The following is a 27,661-nucleotide window of genomic DNA, read 5'->3' as shown; positions in this document are numbered from 1 at the left end:
CTCCCCTCATCCTCAAATACATCCCAGTGTCAGTTGTTGCTTTGTGTTCATAAGTTCTCATCATTTGGCTCCCAGTTATATGTGAGAACATGCGGTATTTGGTTTATGTTCCTAAATAATTCTACCATAAAGACACATGCATATGAATGTTTATTGCAGCACTATGCAAAATAGCAAAGACATGGAATCAACCTAAATGCCCATCAATAACAGACTGGATAAAGAAAATGTGATACATATACATCATGGAATACTAGGCAGCCATAGAAAAGAACAAGATTATGTCATTGCAGGAAGACGGATGGAGCTGGAGGCTGTTATCCTCTTGAAAAATTGTTTACTTACATCTTAATGTTTATTGTTATATAGCTATTGTTTGGCTTGTCAACACAAACTCTCCTTCTACTTTTCATCACAAAGTCCTGAGAAGAACAGTCAGCTGGGAAACCTATGTTTCCCTGCAAGCTCTGTCACTAAGGGTTGTAAGGTTTAGAGCATTTTAACCTACCTAAGACGCAGTGTCTTATTTGTCCTTAAAATCTCTCCAAGCTTAGATTTAACACTATTTCATAGCTTAGTGCTGTTTGAAATACATATATATAGTCAAAAAAAAATTTTTTTTGAGACAGAGTCTCGCTCTGTCTCCAGGCAGGAGTGCAGTGGTGTGATCTCAGCTCACTGCAACCTCTGACTCTGATTCAAGCGATTCTCCTGCCTCAGCCTCCCAAGTAGATATGATTACAGGCACATGCCACCACACCCAGCTAATTTTTGTATTTTTAGTAGAGACAGTGTTTCACCACGTTGGCCAGGATGGTCTCAATCTCCTCACCTTGTGATCCAGCCGCCTCAGCCTCCCAAAGTGTTGGGATTACAGGCATAAGCCCCTGCACCCAGCCCAGTCAAATTCTTTTTTAATACTTTCAGTTCTGGGATACATGTGCACAACGTGCACATTTGTTACATAGGTATACACATGCCATGGTGGTTTGCTGCACGCATCAACCCGTCATCTACATTAGCTATTTCTCCTAGTGCTATCCCTCCCCTAGGCCCCCACCCCCCAACAGGCCTCAGTGTCTGATGTTCCCCTCCCAGTGTCCATGTATTCTCATTGTTCAACTCCCAATTATGAGTGAGAACATGAAGTGTTTGGTTTTCTGTTCCTGTGTGAGTTTGCTGAGAAGGAGGGTTTACAGCTTCATCCATGTCCCTGCAAAAGACACGAACTCATTCTTTTTTACTGCTGCATAGTATTTCGTGGTATATATGTGCCACATTGTCTTCATCCAGTCTTGATGGGCATTTGGGTTGGTTTCAAGTCTTTGCTACTGTGAACAGTGCTGCAATAAACATACATGTGCATGCATCTTTATAGTAGAAATTATAACTGGCATGAGATGGTATCTCATGGTTTTGATTTGCATTTCTCTAATGACCAGTGATGATAAGCTTATTTTTCATATGTTTATTGGTCACATAAATGTCTTCTTTTGGGAACTGTCTGTTCATACATTTTGCCCACTTTTCAATGTGGCTGTTTTTTCTTGTAAATTTGTTTAAGTTCTTTGTAGATTCTGGATACTAGCCCTTTGTCAGATGGATAGATTGCAAAAATTTTCTCCCATTCTTTAGGTTGCCTGTTCACTCTGATGATAATTCTTCTTTTGCTGTGCGGAAGCTCTTTAGTATAATTAGATCCCATTTGTCAATTTTGGTTTTCATTGCCATTGCTTTTAGTCTTTTAGTCATGAAGTCTTTGACCATGCCTATGTCCTGAATGGTATTGCCTAGGTTTTCTTCTAGGATTTTCATAGTTTTAGGTTTTATGTTTAAATCTTTAATCATCTTGAGTTAATTTTTGTATAAGGTGTAAGGAAGGGGTCCAGTTTCAGTTTTCTACATACGGCTAGCCAGTTTTCCCAATCCCATTTATTAAATAGGGAATCCTTTCCCCATTGCTTGTTTTTGTCAGGTTTGTCAAAGATCAGATGTTTGCAGATGTGTGGCATTATTTCTGAGGCCTCTGTTCTGTTCCATTGGTCTATTTATCTGTTTTTGATACCAGTACCATACTGCACTCCTATTCAACATAGTATTGGAAGTTCTGGCCACGGCAATCAGGCAAGCGAAAGAAATAAAGGTATTCAAATAGGAAGAGAGAAAGTCAAATTGTCTCTGTTTGCAGATGACATGATTATATATTTAGAAAACCCTATCGTCTCAGCCCAAAATCTTCTTAAGCTGATAAGCAACTTCAGCAAAGCCTCAGGATAAAAAAATCAAAGCACAAAATTCACAAGCATTCCTATACACCAATAATAGACAGAGAGCCAAATCATAAGTGAACTCCCATTCGCAATTGCTTTAAATAAAGTAAAATACCTGGAATAAAACTTACAAGGGATGTGAAGGACCTCTTCAAGGAGAACTACAAACCACTGCTCACGAAAATAAGAGAGAACACAAACAAATGTAAAAACATTCCATGCTCATGGATAGGTAGAATCAATATCATGAAAATGGCCATACTGCCCAAGGTAATTTATAGATTCAATGCTATCCCCATCAAGCTACCATTGACTTTCTTCCTAGAATTAGAAAAAGCTTCTTTAAATTTCATATGGAACCAAAATGAGCCCGTATAGCCAAGACAATCCTAAGCAAAAAGAACAAAGCTGGAGGTATCATGCTACCTGAGGTCAAATATTTTTTACTTAAAATGTTAAATTACTTTGGATCTCTTGGGGAAAAAAAAATAATTGCTTACTGCTTTGTTAATTGCTAGCCAGAAATTTACCTCCCTTAAATATTAGCCTCTGAAATATGTGCCTTCTACTCTTCTAAGAGCATGCTTGAAGTTCTTGAGAAATATGATGTCAAAGATACCACATGCATGCACATTTTTATTTCCTAGCTAGGCCCCTGATCAAAAACTCTATCTACTTTCTTCTCCTACAAAGCAACAGTCTTTTTAACTCTTAATTGTAAATCCTGGAGCAGGGCCAACTCTACAAATTCATTTCCTATTTCCTTTACTCTTAGCCCCACCATATATCTTTGCTTGACCTTTCCAAGTGGAGGGTCTCTCGATAAGAACACAAACTGGCTTTTTTAACATTACAAAACACAGAAGAAAAACTTACCACCATAAGGGAGAAGATAATCTTGACCTCCTTACTTCCAATAAAAGTCCAACTCTTGCATGGTACCTAAGTTGTTTGCCTTTTAGATGTCATGCCAAAGCTTTGTACGTACACACATACAAATATATCATTTACATATAATCACCTCAACAGGCAGGCTGTCATAATAAATAGTTTATAGCTGAGCTATGAAAGCATAGACAGGCTGGACAAGTAGGCCAACATCACCCATTTGAGAACTGTGGAGCCCTTTGAATTTGGAGTGAAAAGAGTTGAGGGTATATGACACCACAATAGCCCATGTAGAGATGTGGCCATGTTTGTTTACCTTTAACATCTTAGTAAAGTCATTTATGATAAAATCTTAACTAGAAATCTGTTGGGAGCTTCATATTTAGGTAGCTTTTGGCACAGAAACTTGTCAAAAGTTTTGTTGAATTCAAATCAACCAAATAGTTCACACTTACCGTATTTGTATTTTATCATCTCACACACCCAGAGAAGAGTAATATGCATGTTCCTTATATGAAGGACATATACTTTGACCATTTATGTTAAATACACTTTGGGAGATGTTTTACATAGATTATCTCAAAATATTATTCTATGTTTTACCTAGATAATTCTCAAAGTATAAAATAAATATATTTTATAAATAAAACTGTTTTCATTTTTTAATTGAAAAAATAAACCAGTTAATTTAAACAACTTGTCAAAAGTCACCCAGTTTTTATGTAGTGATATAGCGATTCAAACAGTTTCACTCTGTAGCCCATGCTCTTTTTTGTACCGTATTATTTTTCCTTTCTGCCATAAATTACGTTTCCTTAAGTGTTCCTTAAATCCACACCATTTCTTGGAAAAAAAAAAGTGACATTATTTTTATTACACAAAAATAATGATATATTCTTATTAAGATAGACATTCTATCAATGCTGTATTTATATAATCCTATTTAATCCTCGTATCAACAATGTAGGCCAGGCATGGTAGCTCACACCTGTAATCACAGCACTTTGGGAGGCTGAGGCAGGAGGATCATTTGAGCTCAGGAATTCGAGACCAGCCTGGGCAACATGGCGAAAGCTCATCTCTCTAAAAAATACAAAAATTAGACAGGCATGGTGGCATGCACCTATAGTCCCAGCTACTTGGGGCAGTTGAGTTGGGAGGATCACTTGAGCCCAGGAGCTCAAGTCAGCAGTGAGTCATGATTGCACCACTGCACTCCAGCCTGGGTAACAGAGCAAGACCCTGTCTCAACAACAAACAAACAAAAAAAAGAAATACCAAAAAACAATGTGAGGTAGATATTATTCCTACATCACAGACAAAGGAATTGAGACTCAAAGATAACAAACTTGCTCAAGGCTCCATGGCAAGCAAGCAATGAACCAAAATTGTTCACAAATGCAAACATTTGACACAAAAGATTATACTTTTAACCATTACACTAGTGTGTGCAGATCTAAAATTGCTTAGAATAAATTTTATTTATGGACATTGTATCAGAATTCTGCCAGTTCCCTAGTACAAAAATTAAGGAAGCATTAAAAATAATAAAGATAATGGGGGAAACTGTGCAGTATAGGGAAAGAGGGAAAGAGAAGGAGTATATGAGGGTTCTCTACACATTCTACTAAAGTCTTAAATATACCTAATACTGCTTTTTTCAAAAGTCCATTGATTTTTTTTTTCTTTTATTATTATTATTATTATTATTATACTTTAGGTTTTCTGGTACATGTGCGCAATGTGCAGGTAAGTTACATATGTATACACGTGCCATGCTGGTGCGCTGCACCCACCAACTCGTCATCTAGCATTAGGTATATCTCTCAATGCTATCCCTCCCCCCTCCCCCCATCCCACAACAGTCCCCGAAGTGTGATGTTCCCCTTCCTGTGTCCATGTGTTCTCATTGTTCAATTCCCACCTATGAGTGAGAATATGCGGTGTTTGGTTTTTTGTTCTTGCGATAGTTTACTGAGAATGATGATTTCCAATTTCATCCATGTCCCTACAAAGGACGTGAACTCATCATTTTTTATGGCTGCATAGTATTCCATGGTGTATATGTGCCGCATTTTCTTAATCCAGTCTATCATTGTTGGACATTTGGGTTGGTTCCAAGTCTTTGCTATTGTGAATAATGCCGCAATAAACATACGTGTGCATGTGTCTTTATAGCAGCATGATTTATAGTCCTTTGGGTATATACCCAGTAATGGGATGGCTGGGTCGAATGGAATTTCTAGTTCTAGATCCCTGAGGAATCGCCACACTGACTTCCACAAGGGTTGAACTAGTTTACAATCCCACCAACAGTGTAAAAGTGTTCCTATTTCTCCACATCCTCTCCAGCACCTGTTGTTTCCTGACTTTTTAATGATTGCCATTCTAAAGACTTAAATGTTAGACCTAAAACCATAAAAACCCTAGAAGAAAACCTAGGCATTACCATTCAGGACATAGGCATGGGCAAGGACTTCATGTCTAAAACACCAAAAGCAATGGCAACAAAAGCCAAAATTGACAAATGGGATCTAATTAAACTCAAGAGCTTCTGCACAGCAAAAGAAACTACCATCAGAGTGAACAGGCAACCTACAAAATGGGAGAAAATTTTCACAACCTACTCATCTGACAAAGGGCTAATATCCAGAATCTACAATGAACTCCAACAAATTTACAAGAAAAAAACAAACAACCTCATCAAAAAGTGGGCGAAGGACATGAACAGACACTTCTCAAAAGAAGACATTTATACAGCCAAAAAACACATGAAAAAATGCTCACCATCACTGGCCATCAGAGAAATGCAAATCAAAACCACAATGAGATACCATCTCACATTGATGTTTTAAAAAATAAAAATTATATGATTTTACCTTAAAAATTCCTTAAAATCATTAAGTGAAGGCTTTGTGGAATTAAGTTATTGATAAGATCTAAAACATTGTAATCACAGTTCTGTGAACTGTAAGGAGCCAAGTAGAATGATCACAAATAGGTGATTTTCCCCGTAACAAATATACAACTAGTTTTAGAAGGTGTGGAGAGGTGGTTTAAACAAAAAGTGTCTGGGAAAAATATACCACGTAAAAGTCACTTTTAATATTAACAAAACTGAATACTTTTTTTCTCTTGCAAGATCTATTTCCTTGATTCCTGCACCTGACTTTCTTCAGTTCTCGGTGCCTTGTTGACAATACTGGTCATTGGTATTTCCACAGTATCATGCCACTAGACTTTATTTTCACTGTTGCATAGGTCCTTCAAACAATTTGGTTTCCAACTGAGGAACATAGATCATACAAATAATAATAATGTTAAAATTTACGTTATAGTAACAGTTTTCATATTAAATTTTAAGTCAAAAAATTATAAACTGAAACATAATCCACTTCTAAAAAGTAATGTATATATTATGGCTTCTTTTTAAACTTTTTAATGCCAATTTACTTAATCCTCATTCAAATACATCATTTAATTTTTACTAATCATATTGTTACTACATAAGAAATACATTTTTGTAATTAAAAAAAGGTAATGTCTTTGGCCTCAGTAAGAGACTGAGCATAGTCTTAAATGACTATAATCTTGCTATTCAGTTCAGTAAATATATCACTAGCCACTTTTTCTGACATATTTATGTATAAATATTGTTTGTGAATTGAACACTGCTACTTTACATGCTCTTAGTTGATTTTATTTCAAAGCACAAATGGAAACACATATTTAGTTCCTTCTACAATTGTTACTTTAAAATATGTACCATCTAGAATGGCAATCATTAAAAAGTCAGGAAACAACAGGTGCTGGAGAGGATGTGGAGAAATAGGAACACTTTTACACTGTTGCTGGGACTGTAAACTAGTTCAACCATTGTGGAAGTCAGTGTGGCGATTCCTCAGGTATCTAGAACTAGAAATACCATTTGACCCAGCCATCCCATTACTGGGTATATACCCAAAGGACTATAAATCATGCTGCTATAAAGACACATGCACACGTATGTTTATTGTGGCACTATTCACAATAGCAAAGACTTGGAACCAACCCAAATGTCCAACAATGATAGACTGGATTAAGAAAATGTGGCACATATACACTATGGAATACTATGCAGCCATAAAAAATGATGAGTTCATGTCCTCTGTAGGGACATGGATGAAATTGGAAATCATCATTCTCAGTAAACTATCGCAAGGACAAAAAACCAAACACCGCATCGTCTCACTCATAGGTGGGAATTGAACAATGAGAACACATGGACACAGGAAGGGGAACATCACACTCTGGGGACTGTTGTGGGGTGGGGGTAGGGGGGAGGGATAGCATTAGGAGATATACCTAATGCTAAATGATGAGTTAATGGGTGCAGCACACCAGCATGGCACATGTATACATATGTAACTAACCTGCATATTGTGCCCATGTACCCTAAAACTTAAAGTATAATAATAAATAATTTTAAAAAGTGTTATATTTTTAAAAAATAAATAAATAAATAAATAAAATATGTACCGTCACTTATCTTACATTTTCATGAGTTACAGTCTAGACTCTAAACATGACCAAATCAGACCTTGCGAAGTATTAAAAATGTAAATAAACTTTAAAAAATAAAGCTTACATGATACAGTAACAGAAGGATATATTGATTTTAAAATGGACAAAATTAGATCTATATTTTTGCAGGCAGGGAATGCTAGGAGAAACAAGAATAATACTTTTTTAAAGATTTTATTTTTTATTAATAATAGTTGTGCATATTTTGGGGATACATGTAGTATTTTGATACAATATATAATGAACAAGCCAGGGAAATTGGGGCATCCATCACCCCAACCATTCACTTCTTCTTTATGTTGGAAACATTTCAATTGCTCTCTTCCATCAATTTTGAACTATACACAAAAATTATTGTTAACTATAGTTGCCCTATTCTACTATCAAACACTAGATCTTATTCCTTCTAACTAAATGTGTTTTTGTTCTCATTAACTAATGATTTTTCTCTCCTCCTCAACTCTTCCCAGCTTCTGGTAGCCATGAATCAGCTCTATCTCCATAAGCTCCACTATTTTAGCTTCCAAATATGAGTAAGAGCATGTGGTATTTGTCTTTCCATGCCTGGCTTATTTAACTTAACATAATGACTTCCAGTTCCATCCATGTTGCTGTAAATGAAAGGATTATATTATTTTTTATGGCTAATAGGCCACTGTGTATATGCATCATATTTTCCTTATTCATTCATCTGTTGATGAACACAGGCTAATTCCAAAATTTGACTATAGGGAATAATGCTGCAATGAACACGGGAGTGCAGGTATGTCTTTGACATACTGACATCCTTTCTTTTGGATATATACTCAGCAGTGAGATTGCTGAATCACATGGTAGTTCTGTTTTTATTTTTTTGAGGAACATTCATACTCTTTTCCATAGTGGCTGTACTAATTTACATTACCACCAACAGTGTATGAGTATTCCTCTTTCTCTGTGTCTTGCCAGGTATCCACTTTTATTTTGTTTTTTGGTAAAAGCCATTTTAACTGGAGTGAGAAAATATCTCGTATGGTTTTGATTTGCATTTCCCTGATTAATGATGTTAAGCATTTTTTCATATAACTGTTGGCCATTTGTGTGTCTTCTTTTGAGAAATATCTTTTAAGATCTTTTGTTTTTTTAATCCAATTACTTGAAAATATCTTGCTATTGAGTTGCTTGAGTTCTTTATACATTCTGGTAATTAATGCCTCATTGGATGGAGAGTTTGCAAATATTTTCTCCCATTATGTAAGTTGTCTCTTCACTTCGTTAATTATTTCCTTTGCTGTGCAGAAGCATTTTAGCTTGACATGATCCTATTTGTTTATTCTTGCTTTTGTTGCCTGTGCATTTGAGGACTTATCTAAAAAATCTTTGCACAGAACAATGTCCTGAAATTCCCCAATGTTTTCTTCTAGTAGTTGTATGGTTTCAGTTCTTACATTTAAGTTTTTAATTCATTCTTATTTGATTTTTGCATAAGGTAAAAGATAGGAATCTAACTTTTCCCTTGTGCATAAGTTATCCAATTTTCCCAGCACCATTTACTGAAGAGACTTTCCTTTCCCCCATGTATGTTCTTGGCATCATTGTCAAAAATGAATTCGTTGTAAATGTGTGGATTTATTTCTGGGTTCTTTAAGGAATAATGTACATTTTTAAAGAAACATATTTTTTAAAGACAGGAGAAGAACTATTTGATTGACTAAGGAACTTTCTTTATGCTAATATAGAATAAGTATTATAGAGCACTAATAGTAAAAGTAATTAGATATTACAGTAGCCCAAGTATTATTGCAGTTATCCAAGAATTCTTTCAAATATAAGTGGAGAAGTAGGTATACAGAGAAAGCCTCTCTAGGGAAGTGACATTTGAGCTGAGACATGAAGGAACAGGATAGCATAAATAGGCAAATGTGTTCTCCAAGGAGTGAGGACAGCAAGTATAAATGCCCTAAGGATTTTGCTTTCATTTAAGAGTATATAGTGGGTGAGAGAGAAATTGGCATGAGATGAGGCTGAATGTAGGAAAGATACAGATTATTCACAGCCTTGTAACTATTAAAAGATATTTGAAATGTAGTATAAATGCGTAAGAACCATCAGGAGGGTTTTACAAAGTAGTAGCATGATATAACTTGAGTTTTGAAATAATTATACTGTGTGATATGTAAAGAATTTGTCATAGAAGGGTATCTTACTCCAGTTGAGGTGCTATGACAAAATAACATAGGCTGGGTGGCTTAAACAATAAGCATTTAAAAGTTACCTCTCAAAGGCCCCATCTTCAAATACAATCACACTGAGGGGTTAGGGATTGAATATATTAATTTGGGGGTATGCAACTCAGTCTATAGCAGAGGACAAAATGAAACTGATAGATATCCATTATTTTTGCCTTCTCAATATCCATTTCCTCTTCTCTTGGGGAAAAAAATGCCTTGAAAGTCCCTTAGGGATTGATCTTTTCCTTTTCTTTTTTGTTTTTTCTTTTTTTTTTTTTTGTCCTTGTGGTTTGGGTGGGGATGACTCCACTTAAGCCAAAATTCCATGTAGTTACTTTTGACAAACAAGAGTAATGTTTCCCTCTGGTCCCATAGATGGCTCTGGGATCCCCATATGAGCCAAGTCAGCTTAGACTCTCACTGGAGCAAATAATTGGGAAATAGAAATGGCCTTTCTCTAAGAAGGAAAACTTAACTAAAACTGAAATCAATGCCCTTGGGAGATACTTGTAGTAATCTATATGGGGATGATGGTGACTTTATTTTGAAAGATGAAAGGAGATAAAGCAAAGTTTTTAGTGGTAAACACATCTTTAAAGTAGATTTGACTGGCTTTTCTAATGGAATAGATGGAAATAATGAAGAAAAACACTTCAACTTTTGCTTTATGAGATAGAGTGAATGAATAGTGGTGCCAAATAGTATGAGGGAAAAAAACTTGTTTGGTGAATAAGACAAACAATAAGTGTTGTCTTGAACTTGTTAAATCTAAGACATTGTTGGCACTTATTTTTTTTCCCTCACTCTGTCGCCCAGGCTGCGGTGCAGTGGCACGATCTCGGCTCAATGCAACCTCTGCCTCCTGGGTTCTAGCAATTCTCCTGCCTCAGCCTCCCGAGTCGCTGGGATTACAGGCACACACCGCCACGCCCGGCTAATTTTTTGTATTTTAGTAGAGACAGGGTTTCACCATATTGCCCAGGCTAGTCTTGAACTCCTGAGCTCAGGCAATCCACCCACCTTGGCCTCCCAAAGTGCTAGGATTACAGGCGTGAGCCACTGAGCCCGGCCTATTGGCACTTTTGAGTGGATATGTCAATAAATCAATTGTAAACATGAATCTGAATCTTAGGAGAGAGGTATAAACTATATACATGTGGGTTAAAATTAGATCAGGTATGGAGTTAATACAAACAGAGATTTTAAGACTTTCCAGATCAAATCTTAAGGCACTTCAACAAAGTAGACTGAAAAGGAACAGAGTTGAAGACAAAAATAAGGATTGCCATTATTCATTACTGTAAATCATAAAGAATAATCTTAGAATATGCTTAATAAAAATACTAAATATGGTCTTTTCTATCAGAAAACATCTGCTATCCCTTGGGGCTATCAATGCACATGTCCATATGAAGCTACAACAATGTTTTCAGAAAATTGTGTATTCTGAAAATGTCTGTTCACTGGCGCTGAAAAAAAGTTTTCAGAGTTGACTGATAATGCTTCCAGAAAAAATAAATGCTACAGATTCTGAATACTTCATGAAGCTACGGGGTTTTTCCAACCTTGAAACTAATTTCAATTCGTTTTGAGACCTATGAGAGAAAGTTACAAGAGCTGTTACTGAGCAAAGGCCAATTTAGTGAGGAAAGAATCAACAACTTGTCATATTTCCTCTGCCTTTTTTAAGTGCAGCGTCAAATATTCTGCCTTGCTGAGGGCTTAATAAAAATAAACACAATATATAAAGTTTTACATAAATAGTTCTAAATTTAGGCAAAATATAATTATTTATACTATTGTACAACAAAATTATTAGTTTGTACTTAGTGACAAACCATTATTTCATTTTTATAAGATAAAAAGACAAATTCAAAATGATGAATTATACCAAATAGTAGGTACTTAACAGCAATAGAGAGAGAGAGACAGCAGGGGTGAGGGTCTCACTCTGTCACCTAGAATGGAGTGCAGTAGCCCAATCATGGCTCACTCAATCTTCAACCCTCTCAGGCTCAAGCATTTCTCCCACCGCAGCCTCTTGAGTAGCTGGGACTACAGGCGGGTGCTACCATGTCTGGCTAATTTTTTTTTTTTTTTTTTTTTTTTTTAAGAAACAGAATCTCACTATGTTGTCTAGGCTGGTCTCAAATTCCTGGGAGCAAGCAATCCTCCTACCTTGGCCTCCCAATGTACTGGGATTGCAGGCATGAGCCACCTTATCCAGCCACGATATGTTTTTATAAGGCAAAGTAACTCCACATATTAGACCAAGGTGCATCATCCTGAAAATAATATAAATGTCCTGAATTGAAAGGAACAGAGGATATTCATTTAACAAATAACATGGTTGTCTAGGCACTGGAGACACTATCCTAAACAACAGAGATAGAATCATAGTTCTTATTGATTTCACTTTCATTAGTAAACGGAAAATAAGTGAACAAGTAAATCGTAGTTTAAGATAATGATAATGACCTTGATGAAAATAGAGAAACAATAGTGATTGGGGTGAAGGATAGCTCTACCAACAGGGTGTATATGGAAACTGTGGCCAATGTGCATCCCCTCCTACTTTCAATGGAGAACCTGTGGCTTGTGCTCATTTACTTATAGTTGCCAGTCACAACTCCTTGTATTGTAGCTGTTGACAATAGAAAGAAAAAAAGTAACCTACCCCATCCCACACCTGCATGATCTCCCTTTCAGACCATATATGTATGAATTCTGTAAGGCCAAAGCATTTCCCTTCCTCAAATGACTATTGGGACTAAATTCATATATGCCTCACACCCTTCATTTCTACCTCGGCTTCTGTGTGTAGTCTTTGTGAATCGCATGCCATTGTGGAAATTGCGTTACGCATATATAAGCATTTTAAGCTATCCCTAGCTCTATTCTCATCCCCATTATTCTCAGTATGTCTTTTCCCTGACCTGTCATCACACTCCCTTCTCCTTTCCCTCCAAAACAATTCCACTGGACTTTCTGAAACTCTTTCTATAAAACTAGTAAATCCCCACAATGCTACCAGCTTCCCCAAACGTTCGTTTTGCTAAAAAGGAAAAAAAAAATGGACGATGACTGAGAAAACTTCTACAGCTCTCTCAAGTAGAGGCTATTTATTCTTTATCAATCTAGAAAATAATACAAATAATAGCTAACATTTACTGTACACTTCCTATGTTCAAGCACTATACCAATGAACTTAATTCATTAAATTATCACTACAATGTGATGGATTAGGTCATTTCATCCACATTTTACAGCTGTGACACTGAGATAAAAGAGACATTAGGTAACTTTCTCAGGTCACAGAAGTAAAGAGAGATGAAATTAACAATGGAATCCAGGCAGTCTGAATCCAGAGCTGATATTCTTAGGCAGTATCTTCATCTTAGGTAGCTCATGGGTTAGAAATAGGACTAGAGTTCTCATTGCTGCCTAACTCTACAAAAGCTCTTCCAGCTTCTTAAATTAATTTCCCTTTTTGTTTTCATCTATAAAACTAGCCAATTTATTTCATTTACGCAAATTTTGATACTCCAACTCAGGGTATTTCTCTCCTTTTCTATTCTTGCTGTCATTTTAGGAAATTCAGTATCCTCATAGACAATATATCCAATACCATATTTTAATGGTTCTCTGACTTCCTCATCATTAATGCTATATTTACATCATCTTTGCTGATCTCTTATAACTTATCACTGAAAAAAAATTCCACTTCCAAAGTTACAAACATTCCCCTCTTATGAAAACTTCCATTTACTGCTCAAGAGCCCATTTGTTTTTCAATCTCTGAGGCTGTAGCTCCATTGATGTCTGTGGTTTCTTTCAAAATATCAGACTCCTTGTACTTTCAATTAATCCACAGTATTTAATTTCAATCATTTTGTCAATAATACACTAACCTTCCTTGTCAATTTGTTCTTTCTAAGCCTCCACCTAGAATCCAACAATCTCTGTGGTCGGTGCCCACCTATGCTTAGACAGTTGAACACTCCTAAATGGACTGACATTTCTATAAATTGAATGAACAACCTCACCTACACCCATCTTAATATAATTTTCTAATCATTGTTATCAACTTCTATGTAAAGTGTTTCAAAATTCCTCCATTCTTACATATCATGATTTCCTCTCTATGCCCTTTACTCTCAACAGATGATTGTATTATGCTTAACTAAAATGATTAGAGCCATCAGACAGGAATTCTTTAAACATTATGCTGCCAAAGTTGATAGTCACATCTGTACCAATCTTTTCCTCCTACCCTGCTGACACAAATATACATATATTTCCATATATATGTGTCTTTTTTTTTTTTTTGAGATGGAGTCTTGCTCTGTTGCCCAGGCTGCAGTGCACTGAACTGAACTCAGCTCACTGCAACCTCCAGCTCCCAGGTACAAGCTATTCTCCTGCCTCAGCCTCCCGAGTAGCTGATATTACAGGCATCTGCCACCACGCCTGGCTAATTTTTGTATTTTTTGGTAGAGACGGGCTTTCACCATATTGGCCAACTAGTCTTGAACTCCTGATCTCAGGTGATCCACCTGCCTCTCTGCCTCCCAAAGTGCTGGGATTACAGGCGTGAGCCACTTCACCCAGCCATCTCTCTTCCTCTTGAAGGCTAATTTTTCTATGTGTAATCTGAGTCCAAGCCCCTCCCACATTCTCCAGAATCTATGCTAACATTTAATTCTTTTGCTGTCAAAGAGTATTTCTTTTTTTGTTTTACTGTGACCCACAACAAAAAAATATATATTATTGTTGCAACCTAATATATACATATTACACATATATATTACATATGTATCATATATAAGTATCATGTATATAACATATAAAATGCACTTCTGCTTGCAGTCAAAAATTTATATAAATAACCAAAACAAAGATCCATAATATAACATTACCTTACTGTTCATGATACCATGATATACTGATGTTTTCTGTTTTTTGTTTTGTTTTGTTTTTAATGGACACCACTCGTTAAATTAATGTTACAACAAAGAAATGAGTTAGTACCTGTAGTTGGAACCACAGTGGGCTAGTATATTCCTCCCTAACTTTATCTTTGAATTTTTTCATCTAAAAAATTAAAAATAAAAGACAACTCTTACTTCCAAGTGCTCCTTCAGCTCGTAACCTCTGCACATCTAGACATATCAGAATAGTTATTTAAATTAAGTCTCCACTTTTTTTGTCCCATTAACTATTTAGAACAATCTAATCTGTCTTTGGCCAAACTACTCCATGAAAACCACTTTCCTCAAGTTTCAGTTAGTTACTTATATGTAAATTCAGCGGACTTGTTTCAGCCTTCATTGTATTTAATATTTAAGCAGCAGCATTTGACAGAATTGATCACTGCCTCCTCCTTGAAACATTATTTTTGCTTCACTTTCATGACACTACATTTCATCAATTTCCCTCCCTTTTCTCTGCCTACCCCTTTTCAGCCTCTTTTTGCTGGATCCTCTGCCATCAGACTTTAAAGTATTGAAGACCACATGCTTATCTCACCCTTCTCTCTCAGCACCTTCTCACGCTTCCTTTATGCATTGCTGTAGCTCTCTCTCTCTCATTGTTGGAATTACCAGCTGGTTTCAGGAGAAAAGTAAGATGTCTCTTTATAGGCTAGAGGCCTTTTGGATATTAGGTATGTAATGAAGTTACCTTCCCCTGGAGAATATAGAAATGTTTTCAATAATCCATAATTCAAATCTTCTTTTGAATCATTTCCAGGTTATACACAGTTACTTAACAGAGAAATACTGCTTTTTATACCGATGTTCATTACCCTGACCACTTTAGCACATTAGAATTGACTGTATAGTTTTCGGCATATCAAATAATATCAAGATTTAATTTACATTTTCTATTTATTTAAATTGAAACTTTCCTTTTCTCCTTATAAGACTTATGCATCCCTGGTAGTTAACGGTTTCTAATAGAAGTCAGCTGAAAGCCTTTGAAACTTACATGCTTAGCATCTGAGGGATAGATTTTCATGATATAGGAATCATCACATAAAACTTTTCTAGTTTTGAAAATTCTGTGATCTGTTTCAAGATATTTGGCAATTTCTTCTCTCTTTAATTGCATTGCCTGGAGTGTGATCAGAAATTCTTTTTTAAATGTCTCAATAACAAAATAAAACTCAGCTTTATCTTTTTGTGTATTTTTCTCTAAGTACAAAAATTACTTGGTTCATGGTATAAAAATATGGATATAATGTTCCATTAACAAATATTTGCTCTACTCATAATAAATTTTCATTTTGCAAATCTATATTATGCTCTTTGTGCTCAATACTTATCATTTTAACGTTGCATTCCAATGTAATAGTTTTTATGAATTTGGTGCTGCAATTATGATTCCAAATTAAATTAAAATTCAATCTTCTCTTTGGTTACCAATTTGCAAATAATCTAGCTAAGTTGACAATTAGATAAATATGCACGTACCCATTGTTAAGACTGCAGGCAATGGGGACCACAAGGCTACTCATTGCTTTACCAAAGTTTTGGCAATGAGATTGCAATGTTAACATAGATTTAACAATGTACTTTAATTTCACAATGTTAAAATTTGAGGACAAGGCATTTTTGAATCAAATAAAAGTGGTAGTAGGCACTCATTAAAACTGGCCAACTAAATTTAAAAAATTGCAAAGAATCAATAAACATTTTAGAACAATTGCTTGCTTAAGCTATGTAACATAAAATACATATATTACATATATTTTCACTGTTTATACACATATCTAATTAAAATTTTGATATATAACTTAAGGCAGAAAACATATATTAATAAATGTTCATGTTTTATTAAAACACATTCCATTTTTCCTCTCATTTTATCATTCTGATCATTTCTATTGCCTCCAGAAATGACTCTATTTTTAGTTTTAAAACTACTGAAAGAAGCCACTCATTTAAGGAGTCAACTCTATGCCATTTTGTCCATGAGAATTATAACCAAACACATCATATACTTTCAGTGTTACAGTAACAGTGAAAGAGACACAAAAATCAATAAGACCATATAATTTTATTAGGGTTATTAAGATATTAATTTATAAGCACTTAGATTCTATAGCATTAGTTATTGTGGAGACAAACAATTGCTGAATTATGATATGCTGTGAATTAAGTGACTTGGTCTTAGAGAAATAAAAAGCCTGCCTTACAAAAGCTCCTGAAGGAAGCATGAAATATGGAAAGGAAAAACCAGTAACAGCCACTGCAAAAACAAACCAAATTGTAAAGACCATTGACACTACGAAGAAACTGCATCAACTAATGGGCAAAATAACCAGCTAGCATCATAATGGCATAATAATATCAACATTAAATATAAATGGGCTAAATGCCCCAATTAAAAGGCACAGACTGGCAAATTGGATAAAGAGTCAAGACCCATCAGTGTGCTGTATTCAAGAGACCCATCTCACGTGCAGAGACACACATAGGCTCAAAATAAAGGGATGGAGGAAGATCTACCAAGCATATGGAAAACAAAAAAAAGCAGGGGTTGCAATCCTGGTGTATGATAAAACAGACTTTAAACCAACAAAGATCAAAAGAGACAAAGAAGGGCATTACATAATGGTAAAGGGATCAATGCAACAAGAAGAGCTAACTATCCTAAATATATATCCAACTAACACAGGAGCACCCAGATTCATAAAGCAAGTTCTTAGAGACCTACAAAGAGACTTAGACACCCACACAATAATAGTGGGAGACTTTAACACCCCACTTTCAATATCAGACAGATCAACAAGACAGAAAATTCACATGGATATTCAGGACTTGAACACAGCTCTGGTCCAAGTAGACCTAATAGACATCTACAGAACCCTCCACCCAAAATCAACAGAATATACACTCTTCTCAGCACCTCATAGCACTAATTCTAAAATTGACCACATAATTAGAAGCAAAACACTCCTCAGCAAATGCAAAAGAACAGAAATCATAACAAGCAGTCTCTCAGACAACAGTGCAACCAAACGAGAACTCAGGATTAAGAAACTCACTCAAAACTCCACACCTACATGGATACTGACAACCTGCTCCTGAATGACTACTAGGTAAATAATGAAATTAAAGCACGAATCAATAAGTTATTTAAAACCAATGAGAACAAAGACACAATATACCAGAATCTCTGGGACATAGCTAAAGCAGTATTTAGAGGGCAATTTATAGCAGTAAATGCCCACAGGAGAAAGCAGGAAAGATCTAAAATTAACACCCTAACCTCACAATTAAAAGAACTAGAGAAACAATAGCAAACAAATTCAAAAGCTAGCAGAAGACAAGAAATAACTAAGATCAGAGCAGAACTGAAGGAGATAGAGACACAAAAAACCCTTCAAAAAAAATCAATGAATCCAGGAGCTGGTTTTTTGAAGAGATTAACGAAATAGATAGACCAATAGCCGCATTAATGAAGAAAAGAAAGAAGAATCAACTAGACACAATAAAACATGGTAAAGGGGATATAACCACTGATCCCAAAGAAATACAAACCACCATCAGAAAATACTATAAACAATTCTATGCAAATAAACCAGAAAACCTGGAAGAAATAGATAAATCCCTGGAAAAATACACCCTCCCAAGACTCAAACAGGAGGAAGTCAAATCCTTGAATAGACCAATAACAAGTTCTGAAATCGAGGCAGTAATTAATAACCTACCCACCAAAAAAAGGCCAAGACCAGACAGATTCATAGCCAAATTATAACAGAGGTACAAGCTGGTACCATTCCTTCTGAAACTCTTCCAAACAATAGAAAAAGAGGGACTCCTCCCTAACTCACTTTATGAGGCCAGAATCACCCTTATACCAAAACCTGGCAGCGACACAACAAAAACAGAAAATTTCAGCCCAATATCCCTGATGAACATTGATGTAAAAATTCACAATAAAATACTGGCAAACCGAGTCCAGCAGCACATTAAAAAGCTCATCCATCATGATCAAGTCAGCTTCATCCTTGGGATGCAAGGCTGCTTCAACATACACAAATCAATAAGCATAATCCATCACATAAACAGAACCAATGGAAAAAACCACCTGATTCTTTCAACAGATGCAGAAAAGGCCTTTGAAAAAAGTCAACACTCCTTCATGCTAAAAACACTCAATAAACCAGGTATTGATGGAACATATCTCAAAATAATAAGAGTTATTTATGACAAACCCACAGCCAATATCATACTGAATGGGCAAAAGCTGGAAGCATTCCCTTTGAAAACTGGCACAAGACAAGGACACCCCCTCTCAGTACTCCTATTCAACATAGTATTGGAAGTTCTGGCCGGGAAATCAGGCAACAGAAAGAAATAAAGGGTATTCAAATAGGAAGAGAGGAGGTCAAATTGACTCTGTCTGCAGATGACATGATTTTATATTTTGAAAACCTCATCATCTCAGCCCAAAATCTCCTTAAGCTGATAAATTCAGCAAAGTCTCAGGATACAAAATCAATGTGCAAAAATCACAAGCATTCCTATGCACTGATAATAGACAAACAGAGAGCCAAATCATGAGCAAATTCCCATTCACAATTGCTACAAAGAGAATAAAACACCTAGGAATAAAACTTATATGGGATGTGACAGACCTCTTCAAGGAGAACTACAAACTACTGCTCAAGGATAAAAGAGAGAAGACAAACAAATGAAAAAGCATTCCATGCTCACGGATAGGAAGAGTCAATATCGTGAAAATGGCCATACTGCCCAAAGTAATTTGTAGATTCAATGCTATTCCCATAAAGCTACCATTGACTTTCTTCACAGAATTAGAAAAAAAACGACTTTAAATTTCATACAGAACCAAAAAAGAGCCCATAGAGCCAAGACAATCCTCAGCAAAAAGAACATAGCTGGAGGCATCATGCTACCTGACTTCAAACTATACCACAAGGCTACAGTAACCAAAACAGCATGGTACTGGTACCAAAACAGAGATATAGACCAATGGAACAGAACAGAGGCCTCAGAAATAACACCACATGTCTGCAACCATCTGATCTTTGACAAACCTGACACAAACAAGCACTGGGTAAAGGATTTCCTATTTAATAAATGCTGTTGGGAAACCTTGCTAGCCATATGCGGAAAACTGAAACTAGACCCCTTCCTTACACCTTTTTAAAAAATTATCTCAAGATGGATTAAAGAATTAAATGTAAGATCTCAAACCATAAAAACCCTAGAAGAAAACCTAGGCAATACCATTCAGGACATAGGCATGGTCAAAGACTTCATGACTAAAACACCGAAAGCAGGCAATGAAAGTCAAAACTGACAAATGGGATCTAATTAAACTAAAGAACTTCTGCACAGCAGAAGAAACTACCATCAGAGTGAACAGGCAATCTATAGAATGGGAGAAAATTTTTGCAACCTATCCATCTGACAAAGTCTAATATCCAGAATCTATAAGGAACTTAAACAAGTTTACAAGAAAAAAACAACCCCAACAAAAAGTGGGCAAAGGATATGAACACTTTTCAAAAGAAGACATTTATGCGGCCAACAAACATACGAAAAAAAGCACATCATCATTGGTCATTAGAGAAATGCAAATCAAAACCACAAGCAGATACCATCTCAAGCCAGTTAGAAAGGCAATCGTTAAAAAGTCAGGAAACAACAGATGCTGGAGAGGATGTGGAGAAGTAGGAATGCTTTTACACTGTTGGTGGGAGTATAAATTAGCTCAACCATTGTGGAAGACAGTGTGGCGATTCCTCAAGGATCTAGAACTAGAAATACCATTTGACCCAGCAATCCCATTACTGGGTATATGCCCAAAGGATTACAAATTATTCTACTATAAAGACACACACACACATATGTTTACTGCAGCACTATTCACAATAGCAAAGACATGGAACCAACCCAAATGCCCATCAATGTTAGACTGGATAAAGAAAATGTGTGTACATCATGGAATACTATGCAACCATAAAAAAGAATGAGTTCATGTCCTTTGCAGGGACATGGATGAAGCTGTAAACCATCATTCTCAGCAAACTAACACAGGAAAAGAAAACCAAACACTGCATGTTCTCACTCGTAAGTGGCAGTTTAACAATGAGAACATATGGGCACAGGGAAGGGAACATCACACACTTGGGCCTGTTCAGGGGTGGGGGACAATCAGAGGGATATGTGTAGAGAAATATCTAATGTAGATGACAGGTTGATGGGTGCAGCAAACCACCATGGCACATGTATACCTATATAACAAACCTGCACATTCTGCACATGTATCCCAGAACTTAAAGTATAATAAAAATAAATAAATTAATTAAATTTTTTAAAGCCTAAATTACTGAGCCATGAATGACAAAGGGGTTACTTGGACTTATTTAGAAAATTTATGTTCAATAAGTAACATACATTTACTGAAAAACTTTTTCACATCAAATTTACGTCCCATTAATGTTATTATTGAAGTTACTGGGAGAAAAAAATATCACTCATTCCTGACTGGATTAATTCAGGAATGTTGGAAGTATCAACAATTAAAATTGCCTTACATATAGAAACATCCTTTAGAATACATCATTATAATCCAAATAATTTCCAACTCTTGTAGGCTTATTTGATCATAATACATTATTTTCTTGACTCTTTTTGTGTGTCTACATGAGCAGTCAGGAAATAAAATCTCCACATTAAATGCAACTCTCTTTCCAGTCCGATCTAGGGCAGTTATTCAGAAAGTCTCCCAAAATAAAGTTGAAGATGTTTAAGTAGAAGAGGCTTTTCCTAAATATGCATCAAATGTGAGCATTATAATGGCAAATAATTTCTTCAATTATATAATGACCAAAAATGGTTGTGTTAATGTACTAATTGTATGGCAAATGGGTTTAATAAAATGGTAAAAATGGAACTTGTAAAATAATATGACTTAAAGCTTGACCCTGAACAACCAACCTGATATTATCTCCTTCTAGAAGAAACAATACTAAGTAAGTTTAAAGGCATGGGCTACTGAATCACATTGACTAGTTTAAATGGTACCACTTGTTATTTGTGCAATCTTGGGCAAGTTATCTAAATTCTCTGTGATTTTTTAACTTCTTCTATAAAAAAGGAAAAATAACAGTACCTGTCTTACAAAGTTTTGTATATGATTACATGATTTAACATACGTAAAGAACCTAGAATAAAAACTGAAAAATGGTAAGAATCTGATAAGTGTTAACTACTGATATTACCAATTTTGTGTGAATATCTTGCTTCCTAAGCTAGATAATAAACTATTCCAGGGCAAGGACCAATTATTACATTTATTTTTACTTCAAATATTAGCATGTAGTAGGTATCCAATGAAAACTTGTTAAATAATATAAAAATGCACTAAGTTATATCTTATAACAACATCGTAGCATTAACTAAAATTCAGATCTGATAAAGATTCCATGTGAACCTTTCAGAATAAAATAATAATACCAAAGCAAATATCTGTAGGTAAATTACAGATTCTCATTTTATCAAAAGCCCAGACATATACTTTTACATGCATTATTTTCACAAAAGACTGTGCTGTCAGCTTTTGAAGGGAAAGATTCAAAATCTCCATCTCCTGTATGGTGTTCCATGAACATATTTACAGGGGTTATTATTAAGATATATTTTAAATTTTATACCATAATTTATAAGTTAAAATATTTAAGTATATACTGGGCCATCTGAAAATCATCCTGAACCTGTGAGCTACTTCATAAATTCAGCACCCAGTTTCTGTTCATGATAATCATATTAAAATTAAGAGGTGGTCAGAGGCTAACAAGAAAATAACCATTTATATATAACTAACGAATTTTTTCCAAGTGAAGATTAAATTTCATTATCAATGTTAAATGAACAAGGTATTAAAGTATTTCAAAAAGAAAAAAGTTATAGAGAGTTATCACACAGTCATGTGAAATTATAAGTAGTCTTTGCTTTAAAGGAACGAGTATCACATACTAAATCTATTTGGTAACACAACAGGGTAATTACAGCCAACAATTTATGGTACACTTTAAAATAAATAAAAGGGTATAACTGGAATGTTTGTAACACAACGAAATAATAAATGCTTGAGGTGATGGATACGCCATTTACCCTCATGTGGTTATTAAAAATTGAATGACTGTATCAAAATATCTAATGTACCCCATAAATATATACACTTACTCTGTACCCATAAAGATTTTTTAAAAATTAAAAATAAAAAGGCTGGGCATGGTGGCTCACACCTGTAATCCCAGCACTTTGGGTGGCTGAGGGGGGGTGGATCACCTGAGATCAGGAGTTCAAGACCAGCCTGGCCAACATGGCAAAACCCCGTCTCTACCAAAAATATAAAAATTAGCTGGGCGTGGTGGTGGGCACCAGTAATCTCAGCTACTTGGGAGGCTGAGGCAGGAGAATCACCTGAACTCAGGAGGAGGAGTTTGCAGTGAGCCAAGATCACACCACTGCACCCCAGCCTGGGCAACAGAGCAAGACTCCATCTCAAAACAAAATCAATTAACAAATAAATCTATCATTTCATCTTGAGGAAAGTAATGTATTTTTAACAAGATATTCATTACATCAAATTAACGCTATTATTGTTAATTTTATTTGTTTTGTATTTTTGTTATATAAATATATATCAGCTGTAAACTAAAGAAACATACCTATTTCTACGTTTTAACACAGTAAACATAATTTAAATAACTATTATGGATATAAAAGAGTGTTTCCCTTTGGTTCCATACATTAGTTAGGTGAGAAATAGTGACTAAGATGATGGCAATGCCTTTAGCATATTAAACATTGCATACAATATTTAGAAAATCTGAATATTCAATCATCTCAAAAATGAGATTTTATATCAATTATGACTTGTTTCTTTAAAAGAGTGGTTGGCATACTGCAGCCTAAATGAAATACAAACTATGATATGTTTTTGTAACTAAAATATAAATGGAATACAGCCACACTCTTCATGAATTGTCTATGACAGCTTTTTCATGATAACAACAGAATGGAACAGTTGTGACAGTGACCACAAAGCCAAAAATATGTACTCTCTGAACCTCTGTTTTGGGTATGTAGTCAGTCAGACATAAGCAGCAAATGAGAGGGTCCCCCACTCCATTAGGAATGTCAGGCAACTATCAGGTGAAGATCAGGTAGTGTTAGCTGTCTCTCTAAAATAATAATTGGTTGCAGTCAGCACCAGGAAAAGCAGTCTCCCAATAGACAGAACAAAACCTGAAACTGGTGATCAGCAGCCTCCTGATAAGATCTGAGGAGTTGGGCAAATGGGTTCAAGCATGTGCACTAAAAGGCAAAGTGGAATAGTTTAACTGGTTTATGACCTTCCTCCAGGAACCCTTGACTGGTAAGAGGAAAAGGCCTCAAGTGAGCATGCGTACAACTTCAGTAAACACACTGCACATATGGCCCCTCCCAAGTGCTGGAAGGCCACTATGCGTGTGGACAGCCCACTAAAAGGGAAGTATTAGGGAAGAAGACCTGCAACCCTCTGTAAGCCTGCCAATGTATAAAACCCCAAGTCAAAGGTCAAACACATACTTGAATCTCTCAAGTGACCTACTTGGTGCTCTTCCAAGTGTACTTTATTTCCTTTCATTTCTCCTCTAAGAACTTTTAATAAACTTTCACTCCTGCTTTAAAACTTGCCTTGGTCTCTCACTCTGCTTTATGCCTTGGTTGAATTCTTTCTTCTGAGGAGGCAAGAACTGAGGTTGCTGCAGACCCATACAGATTTGCCACTGTTGACATACTTTGGTGCCATGTAACTCAGATACGTTCCCAGTGGTAAGACATCTCTATGCCTCGCCTGCTTTTGCTGGAGGCGTTCAACCCCCAAATGCAGTTTCCTTCTCCCATTTTACTGTCCTTCTTACTAACCAACCCCAAAAAAGATTCCTCTCAGTCAAAGTGGCTCTGTTCTCCCTGGCTGATCTCTCAGCTCACCCTGATGGGTGGCTTATGGGGCTGGGAAGGACCTTGGAGTCCTCACCAAGTAGACCTGAGACATTAATTGAGGAGGCTTACAAGAGTGGTAAGGCTAATGCCTAACACTGTGCAATGTCTGAGGTTTCGTCTGCTTTTTCAACTAAAGTCAGCTCTTTCCCAAAACCTGCACTCATTTAGTGACAACCTTCATAGAACTAGGAGACTTGGAAGATGTTTTGAAAACATTGTTACAAAGGCACTACTAAAATGATTCAGAGGATGAGTAACCAGTTGGAAGAAAGGAAGAAAGGATCCTAGGGACGTGACATTGTTTCGTTGTTGTTGTTGTTGTTGTGTGTTTGTTTTTCGAGACAGAGTCTCACTCTTGTCACCCAGGCTGGAGTGTGGTAGCATGATCTCAGCTCACCACAACTTCTGCCTCCCAGATTCAAGGGATTCTCCTGCCTCAGCCTCCCAAGTAGCTGGGACTGCAAGAGCATGCCACCACACCTGGCTAATTTTTGTATTTTTAGTACAGACAGGGTTTCACTTTCACCATACTGGCCAGGCTGGTCTCAATCTCCTCACTTCAAATGATCTGCCTGCCTCGGCCTCTCAAAGTGCTGGGATTACAGGCATGAGCCACCACGCCTGGCCATGATGCTGGTTTTCAACAATATGCTTAGAGAACTCCTGACGTGGAGATCAAGTGTCAACTCAATGAATACAATGTTTTCATTGAATTTATTTTTTGAAATTTATGTGGTGATAGTGTGGCTTTCTGAAATGGGCAAATATTCAAAAGATCTTTTGCATTTTCTGCTGCCAGGTATTGGGGAGAGGAAGCAGGGGAACAATCTAAGGAAGGACATGTGTGCTACGCTAGGCATCACTGTCAAGTTTCTGGGAAGGGATGGGAAAGGATAAATGGGTTTGCTTGGCACTGTCCTGTACTGCTTGAGAGGACCTGGGAGATGTGAGGGAAATGTGGGTGATGGGGTGCCCAAGCCACAGCCCCTCATTTCAATGCTGGGTTCCCACATCCTGTCATGTTTCCCTTGGCAATGTAAATGAAGATGGATGGGCTAATTCATTATTTCCTGCTGCTGAGAATAAATGTCTTGTTAAAAAAAATAAAAAGGAATTCTGTGTGTGAACATATTAGCCAAAATTAAAAGGGTATTACTCAGTTTATTTACAAATTGAACATTGGAATAAAAGCATAACAGAATTTTATTAAAGCACTAATCTGCTCTTTAACCAAAAATAAATTGTCAAAAACAATTACAAAAGGTTTATGAGAACCTTACCTATGGTCAAACTGATTAACATTGGATAGATTTGTCTGTAAGATTTTATTAAGAATTGGGTTTACCATCAATAGTACACTAATGCAAAGGTAAAATCTGGCTTCCTTTGGACTATATTTGTATAAATATGTTGTTGGTATGTGTTCCAAAATTGTGCAAAACTCCTGTAATTCTGATATGATTTAGTATACATTATCAGTAATAATTGTAATTCTTATGTAAAATTATTGTGTGCCACAAAGGTAACCAAACTTCCTTATCTATTGTGTTTTTTACTGTGGCTACCCTAAGACTTTTTGTCATCTATTGTCTTGTTTTCATCCTCTTTAAAAGGTGGTTTTATAATCAGCTATAGTACTCTAACAGGTGCTTTTGAATGCAGGTTTCATATAACTTTGGAGACTGTGACATTAAAATGGAGAGAAAATTCCAAGACTCTCTTGGAAAACTAATGTGTTCATAAATATCAAGCAAAACAGGAATTAATTGTATAGACTAACCTAATCAAAGACCAAAGTAATCTTTTTTGACTTTTTGCTTAAATTTTTGCTGATCCTTTGTTTTTCAGAGTCAAGAAAACTTTTATTTTGAGATATGTACAGCTTTTAAAACTTGTGTAAGGTACATTCCTTTAGGCAAAATTTGGAGCATATTTCTCTCTACCAGATTTCTCCAAAGTTTGGAAACTCTTTGTGAGTATTCTTAACTCATGGCAATATAGTTATTGGCATATGTGCAATAAGAATCTGTTTTCTTTTAAAACAGGACACAATTCCAGAAACTAGTTATTTTACCAAGGCTTTAACTGGGATGGTGTGTTTTCTTTTAACGCAGGGGTGCCCAATCCCTGGTCCATGGACAAGTACCAGTCCATGGCCTGTTAGGAACTGGGCTGCACAGCAGGATATGAGTGGTGGGCAAGTGAGCAAAACTTCATCTGTATTTACAGCCACCCCCCATCAGTCACATTCTCATCTGAGCTCTGCCTCCTGTCAGATCAGTGGCAGCATTAGATTCTCACAGGAGTGCAAACCGTATTGTGAGCTCTGCATGCAAGGGATCTAGGTTGCGCATCCTTTATGAGAATCTAATGCCTGGTGATCTCTCACTGTCTCCCATAACCCCCAGATGGGGGAGTTATGGAAAAACAAGCTCAAGTATCTCACTGATTCTACATTATGGTGAGCTATATAATTATTTCATTATATATTATAATCTAATAATAACACAAACAAAGTATACAATAAACATAATGCACTTGAATTATCCCAAAACCATCCCCCTCAACCTGGTCCGTGGAAAAATTCTCTTCCATGAAACTGGTCCTTGGTGCCAAAAAGATTGAGGACCACTGCTTTAAGGAATCAAAATTGACCTATAGAGCCAATAAAATCTCCTCCGGAAAACTGCCCTCA

The sequence above is a fragment of the Pongo pygmaeus genome, chromosome 9, assembly GCF_028885625.2.
Source record: "Pongo pygmaeus isolate AG05252 chromosome 9, NHGRI_mPonPyg2-v2.0_pri, whole genome shotgun sequence".
NCBI classification, from domain to species: Eukaryota; Metazoa; Chordata; class Mammalia; order Primates; family Hominidae; genus Pongo; species Pongo pygmaeus.
The sequence above is the reverse complement of the archived record's forward strand: the minus strand, read 5'-3'. Positions refer to the sequence as shown.